At 43.6% G+C, this 12403-nt stretch overlaps 1 protein-coding gene across 1 annotated transcript in view; it reads left to right on the top strand.

Moving 5' to 3' along the window:
• The window catches only part of COL4A1 (collagen, type IV, alpha 1), a 145510-nt gene that overhangs the window by 41374 nt on the left and 91733 nt on the right, over positions 1-12403 (top strand). The window contains exon 2 of the mRNA XM_011933950.1: positions 11058-11117. The gene's annotated coding sequence lies outside the window, so the exon portion shown is untranslated. The remainder of the gene's footprint in view (positions 1-11057; positions 11118-12403) is intronic.

The following is a 12403-nucleotide window of genomic DNA, read 5'->3' as shown; positions in this document are numbered from 1 at the left end:
AGTGAGTAAGAGTAGCAGGCCTGTTCAGTTGCATATTCCCCAGTTCTGTGGAAAAGGAGGACTTACCTAAGTCTGCTTTTTAGAAGAGGAATTTTTCTATTTAGGATAGGGACACACAGAGAATGGTGGGAGGTCATATAACTTGGGTTACATTCCACATCTCCGCTGGAAGAGATTAGTGATGTCACTCTTCTGGGGGAGAAGATGAGCACAAAATCAGCAATGATTTAAAAAACTCAATCGTTTAAAAAAAAAAGTGGTAATACTGCCACCACTGGTTTTTCTAAACTCTGTTTTTGAGATGCATGTCCGTCATGCTTGAAATATTTCACTAGTCACTTAGGCTTTTCATGTTTCCTTTTAAAGTGTGTTACACACTGTAAGGCTCCTTAAAGGGTCAGCTGGTGGAACGCAGTGGGATAAATAGAACATAGGCGCTGCTGTGTCTTCCTCAGAGCAAAGCCATCCTCCTGCTTCTGTGCTGTGTATCTCTTCCAGGGGCAAATGGAGCCTTCAAGATATGCTTCAAAGAGAGTTCTGTTGATGGGAGTACTATCTGCATACTCCCTCTTGCTAGCTGTCCAGTAAACGTATGGATCATGGTATTAAGCCAGACCATTTGTTTGGAATTTCTTGCTTAATGTGACAATATGCAGTGCACTTCCTGGACCACAGAGGGACAGACAGCAGCTGTTGGCTAAGTGATCCTCTGGTTTCAAATGTAGACCCAGTTAGGAGTTCTTCTGAAAGTTGAATGCAGTAAAGGTTGTGGGTGGGGTCAGAGGGCATGGAGTTTTCCATGGGTGGTATCACGTGGGTGCTCAAAAAGTTTTATATTTTGGAGCATTTTGGATTTTGGATTTTGGGGTTAGGAATATTCAACCTGTAGTGAATTTCTTTTACAAACCTTCTCCTACTCCAGTTAATCATGTTGATGGGCATGAAGACAGCACATTATAGTTTTTATATATACATACACACACACATATACATATACATATGGTTATATTATATATAAAATACATCTATACATATAATTATGTATGGAAACATGCTTTAAAATTAAATGTTATTCTAAATTTGGAGATTGTAGATGGAATAGATTAAAATGTAATTTATTTGGCTGGGAGTGGTGGCTCAAGCCTGTAATCACTTTGGGAGGCCGAAGTGGGTGGATCAGCTGAGGTCAGGTGTTCAAGACCAGCCTGGTCAACATGGCGAAACCACGTCTCTACTACAAATAGAAAAATCAGCCAGGGGTGGTGGCAGGCACCTGTAATCCCAGGTACTTGGGAGGCTGAGACAGGAGAAATGCCTGAACCCGGGAGAGGGAGGTTGCAGTGAGCTAAAATGACGCCACAGCACTCCAGCCTGGTCAACAGAGCGAGACTCCACCTAAAAAAAAAAAAAAAGTAATTTATTTATGATTAGGAATTAATAAAGAAGACACTTACACCCAGTTGTTGGAATTTCTGTTAAGTCTTCCTGGAAATGTGCTATCCCTTTCCAGATAGCGATTATAGACTCCTTTATCAGAGTCAGTGTTACTGGGACTAAGGAGAATTAAGGCGGAGAAGACTGTGCCTCTGCTGTAAGTCAGGCGTGGGTTCAAGGTCTTTATGCTGTCAGGCTGTGCGGCCAAGATCTCAAAAGTTAAACTCCTGTCTGCCTCAGGAATGTGCTGTCTTAATTCTGTACCGGCTCGCACCTGTGCCTGCCTGGCAGCCTGTTCTCGCCGTCTTTCCCTCATGCTGGGTTCTTCCTAGGTGAACAGCCCTGACTTTTCACAACTCGGCTGAAGTGCGCCCTACTTTGGGGGGTCCCTGAGTCCCCCTCTGGCATGCTTGTGGGTCTCTGCTCAACTCCCTTGCAGCCCATGTTGCATTGTAATTTCACTTTTCCTTATCCGGCTAGCTCACACACTCAGCTCTGTATTCTTAGCATTGGGGGGTGCCTGGCCCGTGCAGGCGTGCAGTAGATGGGAAGTAAATCTCACCACCTGTTAAGAAAAAGATGAATATGACTGGGTGCTGCCAGGAGCTGTGAAGGAGTGCTGGCACAGGCCTGCTGGTGCTGCCCCTGCCCCACCCGCTCACCCTAGTCTTGGGCATGGGGCCTTGGGGCTGTGTTGCGTGCGCTGGGCTTGTGAGTCAGATGTTGAAAGTGAAGGCGGAAGCCCACATGGCTGGTGCAGGCCAGGGTGGCACCAGGGTGTGGAAGGAGTAGGCCATGGAAGATGAAAACTGGGAATAGCTGGAAGAACTTCCTGCCCGTCAGCACAGCCGGGAGCTGCACGGTTCTCCAAAGTTGGAAGAAATCGTCCAGCCTCTTTTTTTGTGCCTGGCTGGGTAAAATCTGCTGTTCTTCAAAGGGTGCCTGTAAAATAGGCATTGGTGGAATGGAGGGGCTAAAGATGAAAGTTACAAAGGACAGGAGCAGGGCTGGTGGGAAAAGAATCCAGCGAACTGGGAAGAGTAGCTGTAAGAGTGACAGCTCTATGGGTGGGAGATTTCTCCTCCGGGGGTTTGAGCTTTATGGAGAGAACAAAGTGTCTCTCAAGTCTACACATTTGCCTGGAGCCGACACTTGGTTTGGGAGGGGCTCCGTGGGACCCGGATGCTGGGGCCCGCGCTGGCCTTGCCCCACGGTGCTAGTACGTCAGGCCAGTGACTCACAAGCACGGGAAGGCTCGTCCCAGGTCATTCCTCCCAACAGAGTTTCCACCCGTGGGTCCCAGCGGACACATACAAAGCCCACCAACTCATTTCACACACAGCCGTCCAAGGAACCACTGTCCCATAGTCTAATCGTAATCACATCTGCTTGCAGCTGGACAAAGACCAATGACCTGCAGGTGAAGTGCTGGCCTTCGTGGTCATTCATTCCCTCCAGGCCACCCTATTCCCCAGGCAGGAACATTTCATGTCCACCCCCATTTAGTGGGAGAAAGGGAAGAAAAGACGTGAAAAATTAGTCAACAAAATTGTCTGACGGGGAAAATGAGACCAGAACTGCAGTCACATGTTGATCCTAAGTGAAGCCAAGAAAACACCCTCATTTCCTCAAGGCGTGTGGTTTCTTGGGAGCCTTTCTGCTCTGCAAACTCAGTCTCTAATGAGAAGCAGAATAGAGCATGTACGTCACATGTACAAATCTTACACATGTACAAATCCTACACATGTACAAATCTTACACATGGACAAATCTTACGCATGTACAAATCTTACACATGTACAAATCCTACACATGGACAAATCTTACACATGTACAAATCCTACACATGTACAAATCCTACACATGGACAAATCTTACGCATGTACAAATCTTACACATGTACAAATCTTACACATGGACAAATCTTACACATGGACAAATCTTACACGTGTACAAATCCTACACATGGACAAATCTTACACATGTACAAATCTTACACATGGACAAATCTTACACATGGACAAATCTTAGTCACGCTACAGCACAGAGGGAGACATGTTACATATTAGAAATTCACTGTTTCTCACATTTATTGTGCTTTTTTTTTTTTTCTTTTTGCCAAGAATGTATCAACTCTTGTTTTCAAATTAGGGCAGACATATTGTGTAACTCTAAACAGTAGTAAGGACTATTTTGTTTCTGTGTGTTCCATTATTAAATGGGACCGAAATATTATTTTATTTAACTAAATTGTCCTTTCAGAGGAGTTAATGATGAAGAATTATTTTCACATCTTTGGGGTCACATCTATCTTATGTTAGTCAAAACAAAATGATGATGATAATAAAACAAATGTAGATGAAAGCATATTGATTTTGAGTTCTGTGAGAATATGGGAGAAAAGTTAATTTGACCTTTAAAACCACAATACTAAATATATTTTTGGAAGTTGAAAAATGTTGTGCAAATGTAAGCTTTTAAGAAATCATTATTTGTACTACAACATTTGGCCTATTTTGTTAGTAATTTTTAAATGCCATGGACACTTTTTTGGGGAGCTAACTTTTATCGAAGTTTAGAAACTTACAGAAACGTATCGAAGGCAAAGGGTACAACTCAGTGCATTTTCCCCAAGGTGAGCAGCATACTAGTGAACCCAGACTACGAACCAGAACATTGCCAGAAGGCATGAAGTCCCCTGGGGTCCTCCTCTAGTCATTAGCCCTCAAGAGTAACCAGGATCCAACGTCATCTTGTTAGGCTTTGACTTTTATAGGAATGGAGTCACCCAGTCAGTCTTCTTTTGTGCCTGGTTCAGCTTGCTCGGGGTGCTGTAGCTGGCCTGCCCCGGTGTGGCTGGGGACTCCCTTCCGTGAATATACACCATCGTTTCTCAGTCCCTTGACCTGTTTCCAGCTGGGGCAGTTGTGGATACTGCTGCTGTGAACAGCCTTGAGCATGTCCCTTTTTTTCTAATTTTATTGAAATACAACAAAGTGCAAAAATCACAAGTGCACGACTTGATGAGTTTTTACCCACGTGTATACACCCATGTAGTCACCGCCCGCAACAAGCAGAGAATGTTTCCTGCACCCCAGAAACCTCCCTTGTCCCCACCTTTGCCACCCCCTCCCCCCAGAATGGCATCACAATTCTGACTTCTTTTCCCACAGACAGAGGCCCCTGTTCTTAAACTTAGTATGATGGGATCATCAGAGTGTGCTCTCTTTGGAGAAGTTTTAAGGTTCTTTTTTAGGGCATTCCTGGGCCCTGGGGGTCCATGGAGATGGAGAGAGCCATATCGCAGAACCTCACAGCCACAACGGTTAAAACAAGCATGACACAAGCAGCAGAGGCCAACAGAACAGAAGCTAGGAAGTCCATTCTCCATATACAGTCTGTGAGGTTTCACTGTCCAACAAAAGTGTGAGTGCCTGGTGCATCTATGTGGTTATCTTTTACTCACCACACCAGCATTTTGTGTGTGTGTGTGAATGAAGTGGTATTTAAAGTAATAGAATTGAGGCCGGGTGTGGTGGTTCACACATGTAATCCCAGGATTTTGGGAGGCTGAGGCATGTGGATCACTTGAGGCCAGGAGTTCGAGACTAGCCTGGCCAACATGGCAAAACCCTGTCTCTATTAAAAATACAAAAAATTAGCCTGGCATGGTGGCCTGCGCCTGTAGTCCCAGCTACTTAGGAGGCTGAGGCAGGAGAATTGCTTGAACCCAGGAGGCAGAGGTTGCAGTGAGCCGAGATCACACCACTGCCCTCCAGCGACAGAACAAGACTTCGTTTTAGAATTGAAAAGATCAGATCGCGGCAGCATGTGATAAGGGTCAATGTGGTTTTGTCCAAGTTGCCTCAGTTGTAGAAACGTACCAGTGCGTCTCTGCTGTATGGCCGTGGGGCTTATCCCTGGGAGTGGAATTTCGGGGAAGGAGCCGAGGCCAGGGCCCAGCTTCAGCAGAGGCTGCCAAGTGGCTTCCAGGGGGGTTGGGAATGTTCCGCTTGCAGTCCCGCCGGGAGTGTGTGGGGCCCGCGCCTGCTGCGCACTTTTAATTCTGCCCAAGTAGCCCTAAAATACAGTCTCTGGTCTCCATACATTGATTTAGTTGGGTAGGTAATGATTTAAAAGACTCCCCGAGGAAGTGCTGCAACCAGGAAGAGCCCTGGACGGCAGTATCACCAGGAAAGTATTTTGACATTTTGCACAGCATAGGGAATGCGAGAAAGAATTTGAAAGATAAGCTGTTTAGACTTGGCAGATCTCCACATGTCCCTATTTGGTGGGATGTGAAACACATAAAAATTGTTAAAGCTGTGATGTTAAAGGTCTATCTTCCATCAAAAGCAGGAAAAAAATCAGAAAATTGAGGACTTCATCCTGTTTAACTCATTCCAAATATGCCTTCCTCAGAAGACATGTCCTAGTTAAATTGTATAACACTGCACCCTTCTCCCCTCCCTCCCTCTCTCTCTCTGCCACACACACACACACACACACACACACACACGCACACACACGAGTAGCATAGCAGCTGGAGTTCTTCGGTTCAGTTAAAAAGGCATTCTCCTAACAGAGCGAGTGAGCTTCCCTCTTCCTGCATCCTCTCGAATGGAATTCACTTTAATCTTGAGAAGAGCGCCCTCTTGGTCTATAGATCTGAGAAAACCAGAAATAGGCTTTATTTCATATTAAAATCATTGACTGCTCTTCCTCCCCTTTCTTCTTTGGCACCCATACTGTGTATTGTAAAATCTTTGTGTATTTTAAGAACTTAATACACTTTATAACATTAATACTGATGGTAGATCTCTGAATATCTTAATTGGAGCATGAAAGAAAAGTTTCACAGTATTAATTATTTTAACATATCCTGAAAAGTTTAAGAGACTTTCAGAGAATATAAAAGATATTTGGTTTAGGGATTACTTTGTAGTACCTTTGCATTCCTTTCATATTGTATTTTTTATTTTCGTTTAAAGTTGATCTCTGCTATTGGAGTTATGCATGCGTGTGTGTGTCTGACAGAGTCCATTGGGGATTATTATTATTATTTTCTTTTCTGTTTCAAACACAGTTAATTCAGTTCAGCTTCCATTTGGAGACAACTTCTTATACTCTGTAGGCCACATGGTCTATGGGGAAGAGGCTAAAAGGACTTTCAAAAGTGACTTGGTTTTCATGAAGTTTGTCTACAGTTTTAGGAGCATAAATAATAAATTCACCCCCAACTCCAAGAGCTTGCTGGGGTCCTTTTCTTCTGCATTGGTCTGGGGTACCTGTGTTGCTGTTGTCCATGGCTGGTCTACTTCTATGAGAGAGACCGAGACCCCCACCTTTCTTTCCTTTGAGAACTTCCAGCCATATTCCCCGTCTTCCAAGTGGAGACTGCCTTCGTGACTGACTTTCGTCATCATGACCATTTGGGTTAAGTGTGTGCCTCACAGGCAGACAGCACAGGCATTGCTCCAGGAACTTGGAACTCATTGACCCTAGAACATCAATGAGGGGAAAACCAGGAAGAGGACGAGTATCGCACAGAATGTACCAGTTATTCCCGTTCTGGAATCTGAAACAGATGGGATGGGAACTCATCTGTGGAGTCATCCAGACATGGGGAGAATGCAGAGCCCTCATAAAGGCCCTGAGATGTGCAGCCATCAGGGGGCCGATGGAGTCCACCAGTCTGCATATAGCTTTAGATTTTTCTGGGAGTCCAGATACAAGATGTAATTCCTCAGGAAATGATGAAATGGTGACATAGCTTTTCACATGTCAGGTCACCAATGTAATTGTGAACCTGGGTAACCTGCATTATTTATGTACCCCTTTTAAACATAGTAATTTACAACAGAGAATTAAGACTTGCATTACTTAAGGCTTTTATTTTAATTCACTATTTCAAGCTTATACATTACACCTGAGTGAAAGGGGTACTCAGGTCATCTTTTGTACTTTTTTTTTTCTTTTTAGCAGTGAACCCTTAAATTGCAGCTAAAATACCTTGATATGCCAGGGTGAAACCCAGCACGGGCCCTTATATAACAGAAAGGACCAGAATAGTGATATTTCAAAACAGGATTTTATTTAACAAAGTAAACATGCATCTTAGGATATTTGTTTGTCATTCTTGTCATTCTAAAGGCTAGTTTTTTTGTTTGTTTGTTTATTTTCTTTTGTTTTTAACAAAACCATTTACATAAAATGCTAGGCCACCCAGAATGTGACACAAAAATCATGGTCTTAGGCATCTTTTGTTCTGAAAAGTTGACCCTAATTTAGATATTTCTGTAATGATCAATTATTTAGAATTGCCTTCTGGGGCCAGAATTGATAATAAAGTTCCCTACACAAATAAAGCCATACATGTTTTTGGTCTGGGATTAAAAATAATACTTGCTTATGAAAAAGTGTAAGGTGGTGGGGGAAGGCCGGGGGTCGGGGGTCAGTCCTTTCTCATCTCTGATTTTCCTCAGTGTTCGTTAGTACCTGAAGTGGTCCCCAGGGTAAAACTACCCACCCGCCTGTCACCAGCACCTCCCGGGGGTGTTTCTGTACCAAAAGCACAAGAAGCTTTTTGACCCCAGCATCCACAGTCACAGCCCTGCAGCCTCTTATCTGCAGTCCCAGGCAATGGAGGCATTCATGGATGGCTTAAGGGCACAGTTCCAGGAAATTCATTTTTATAACCTCCCTCAAACTGCAGAAAGATGAGCTTCTGAGATTTTATCAACATTTCGGAAAACTCCAGATCACCACATAGCCATGTTCAGCTTCAATCCCTGGAATCCCTGCTTAATCTGCTCTCTCCCAGAAAGCAGCAATTGACTCACAAGTCGAAAATCCACACTGCTTCAGGCTGGTGTTGAGTTTCTGCCAGCTAAGCCCAGATGACTGCTGGACATTTCCTAAATGGACTCAGCAGATACATGAGGCTTAGCCTGGTGGGTTTTCCTTTTGATATCTGTAAGAGGGGGATGAAACACAGCAGAGTTTAAAGAACAGAGACGTGTTTCGGAACTTGGCTCAAACGCAAACAGGTTGTAGGCAGTGGCATAATCCCAGCAAAGAGGCTGTCCCGGAACCCCAGGGACTTGGAGATGACCTGGTGATGGAATAGCTGGTCTGGACAGCTCCAGGTGCCAGGTGCCAGGTGCCAGCACACTCCCCAGAGTCTCCGGCTCTTCCCTGGCTACTCTGTGATGTGGGGCAGTCAGGCAATCATTGCCGAGTTCCCCGTTTGGGGGTTTGTCACACAGCGCAGTTGTGTACAAACGCACTGTGAGTTGAGGTGCGCGGTGCCACTGGACTTCCATCTACAGTTGTTATTTAAGGTTGCTTACATGGGCAACACCAGTAACAGCACCAAGAATACAACTGTAATTGGGTCCTGATTTCATCAATTCTAAGATGTGCATTTATTAATGTTTTAACAACTCTGAAATTGGGATAGATCTAACAACTGATAATGTGTCATTGTTTAATTAGTGCCATTCTTTATTTCTTAGTATGGGTTTTACAGTTGATGTCATCTTGGATGAAACACGCTCGCATCAGGCTCAGTGCTACGGGAGCCCGGTGTGAGCTGCAGGTAGGGCTGCCCCCGAAGCCCTCAGGGGGTACCGCGGAGACACAGGAGTAAACTAGGAGAAACGTGATAAACCTGACAGTAGAAACATGCAGTCAGCTTTTTGCAGGAGCCAGGTAGGGAGCAGGTGACCCTCAGCTGGGCATTAGACACATGGCAGTGCTGGCTGAGTTAGGGACCTCTGGTGAGGTCTCTCAGTGCTAGTATTTGTCCATTTTGGAAGAACGTCCTGGAGCACAGGTTACAGATTTTTCGCCTCATCTCTTTGGATGCCTCTGAGTGGTCACCACAACCCAGATTATGAAGCAAATCTGTGCACATGGATTGATTTAAAATGTTAGGAGGTTATGAGAGTGTAGGCTGAAAATTGCCTAAAATGTGAGTCAGAGAAAAACACAGACCCATCATCTCTGGAGTTTGCTTGGACTGTTGTCAGCTGTTCCCTTTTCCAAAATATAAAATTGAGAACAGCTTACTGTCTTGGAGGCACTTGTTCAGATTTAGCTTTACAAAATAAATATCTCCAGATGTGATTGTTTTATGCAGAAGTCTCCATGGCAATGCAGCTGAGGCTTGGATATGTTGTTAAAAATATACACTTTGCATGATCACAATACTATTAGTGGCATGATTTTATTTTCAGGAAATGACAATCACCTGAAGTGGAATATAAGTTAACATTTTATATCAGACTTAAAACAGAGTCTCTAATAAAGCTTATTAACCCGATTATTCATCTCATACCTCTTTACATTCTGTCCACAATACCTGTGTCTGCCATGGTTTAAAAGTGGGATTCTTCTAAGGAAATTGCAAATGCGTATATGTACCGACATATTTCTGGCTTTTCATGTGATGGCAATTTTATATAATGGAAGTTGAAATTGGGTTCTACTTTCCACTTTGTCCTAACATGTTATAATAAACCTTCTAATTCAGTTTCCACATCTGTAAATGGGGATGGCACTACCCATCTTGAAATGATTGTTATGATCATTAAATAGGATGATAGCTGACTGCGTGTGGCACCTGATAGGTGTTTGAACACATGGTAGCTCGCTTCCTCTCCAGCTTTTATCACATGCTTGGATTCATGTCCTTGCCTTTTTAACATTAAATTTTATGTTAGAAGTGAACTACAGGCTGGGCACCATGGCTCATGCCTACAATCCCAGCACTTTGGGAGACTGAGGCAGGTGGATCACCTGAGGTGAGGAGTTTGAGACCAGCCTGGTCAACATGATGAAACACCATCTCTACTAAAAATACAAAAAGTTAGCCGGGTATGGTGGCGGGTGCCTGTACTACCAGCTACTTGGGATGCTGAGGAAGGAGAATCACTTGAACCCAGGAGGTGGAGGTTGCAGTGAGCCGAGATCACGCCATTGCACTCCAGCCTGGGCAACAAAAGCAACACTTTGTCTCAAAAAAAAAAAAGTGAACTACAAGAATATTTTGTTGTTGACTGTTCTTTAATGGGACATTCAAGCTTTAATTGAATTCAAAAAGGAATTCTTTAAGATTGGGGCTTAAAAATCAGCTCATTCCTTTATTCTGTCTCTGTACAAACTTGTTTTGCATGCCCGTGTACCCTTGGGACCGCGCCGTTGGGAGCTCTCAGCCTCCCATGGTCTTAGGTCTGACACCTCTAAATAAGAAGGACAACATTTTGGTAGCTTTGCAAATAGGGGTGGTGCCCTGTTAAACTAATCCCCGAGGGAGCCAACTTCAAATAGAAATTAACAAAGGACAAAAAGTATAGGTGACATTGTTCACTTTTTGGACTGAGTAACACTTTGATTTGTTCTACTCAAGGATCTTTGTTTTGTCTATTTGGGCCGGGGATCTGCACCCTAAGTGGAACGGCATGACGGCCCCATGAAAACCAGTGCAGATAAGGCTGTGTCCGAAGGACAGGGCGGGCTTCGCTTATAAACAAGTCAAGATGCCAGAACCATCTCCATTTTTATATCAGCCTCGCTTTGAAAGTGTTCTTCTATTTAAAGATGTTTTCTCTTCCTTCCAGGGTGGCTGTGCTGGCTCTGGCTGTGGCAAATGTGACTGCCATGGAGTGAAGGGACAGAAGGTGAGTTGCCGAAATGTAAATCACAACATTTCATTTTGAATTGAATGGTAAGTACTACACTAACAGTAACCACATCATCAGCAATTCAGGTGAAAGCCTTATTACTGTTTTGATAATTTCCCCAGAGCAATACAAATGAAGCCAAACCAGGCTTGACATTACTTCTGAGTAATAATATTATTATAATAGCTATTCTCCAAAGAATGTCACAGTATGTGGCAATTAACGTAGAAAAAGATATTTGGTTTATTTTCCTTTTTGACTCTAAGAGTAACAAGTATATTGGCAGAAAATCTGTTGAATCTATTGTACTTTTTGGAATTGATGTATAAGAACTAATTTTAGCATTTTTCCGGAAAAAGAACGATGTCCTATTTTACTTGAGGGCCTTCTTTTCAAATTAGTATGTTGAAACCATCTTGTAATCCATCACACGCTTGTCTAGATTTATTTATAAAAATATTGCTTGGGAAACTTAGTGTTTCCCAAACGTAAAATTAAAATATATTTCCAAGCAGACTCTTCCCCTCCCTCTCATTTAAGAATCAGGGCTCCAGATAAAGATAAGTTTCTCTGGAAGGCAAGTTGAATCTGTGCATTTCAGTTGGTTGGAAAGAGGGCGCCTGCCTGTTTTTTATCCCGGGAATAGTGCAGCGTCCTGGTTCCATCTGTGGGTCACCGTGGAAACCAGGTGTGGCCGTGAGGAAACACCACCACCTTAAGCCACTTGGCTTCTGGTGCAGGTGCGTGCAGCAGGTTGGGACCCTGTAGAATGGAGTGTGTTCTGTGGGATACTGTTTCCAGAAAGCTGAAGGTGTCCTTCTGGCCAGCGTGTGAATTCTTACTTCCCTCCCCGGGATGCCAGAGGTTTTATGGGACCACAGACTGATGCTTTTGAAATTCAGCAAATTCTAGTTTACAGACAATTCTGTGGTTTCTTTTTGGCTGTTTGCTGAAATGCCAACATTATTATTTTAAAAAATATGCCTGATAGTTGGTGGCACTAGTGTCACCTGGATGGTTTTGGAATGAATGGAGTATGTAAGGGAAGTATCACATCTTTTCTTATCAACTCTAATTTATCTTCATGCGCTGTTTGTTCTCTTACTTTGGAATTGTTTCTAGCGGTTTCCAGTATGCATGTTCAAGAGTTATTTTAAAGTAGAGGCAAGTGTTTCTCATGCCACAGACATTTTGTTAAAAACCTAACTTGAAATATACGTGTGAGCTCACCAAACTCATAAAAATGTCCTTAAAATTATACAATGGAGGGCCGGGCGCGGTGG

The sequence above is a fragment of the Colobus angolensis genome, unplaced genomic scaffold, assembly GCF_000951035.1.
Source record: "Colobus angolensis palliatus isolate OR3802 unplaced genomic scaffold, Cang.pa_1.0 Scaffold13, whole genome shotgun sequence".
NCBI lineage: Eukaryota > Metazoa > Chordata > Mammalia > Primates > Cercopithecidae > Colobus > Colobus angolensis.
Note: the sequence above shows the minus strand (reverse complement) of the source record. Positions and strands in the feature narration are given on the sequence as shown.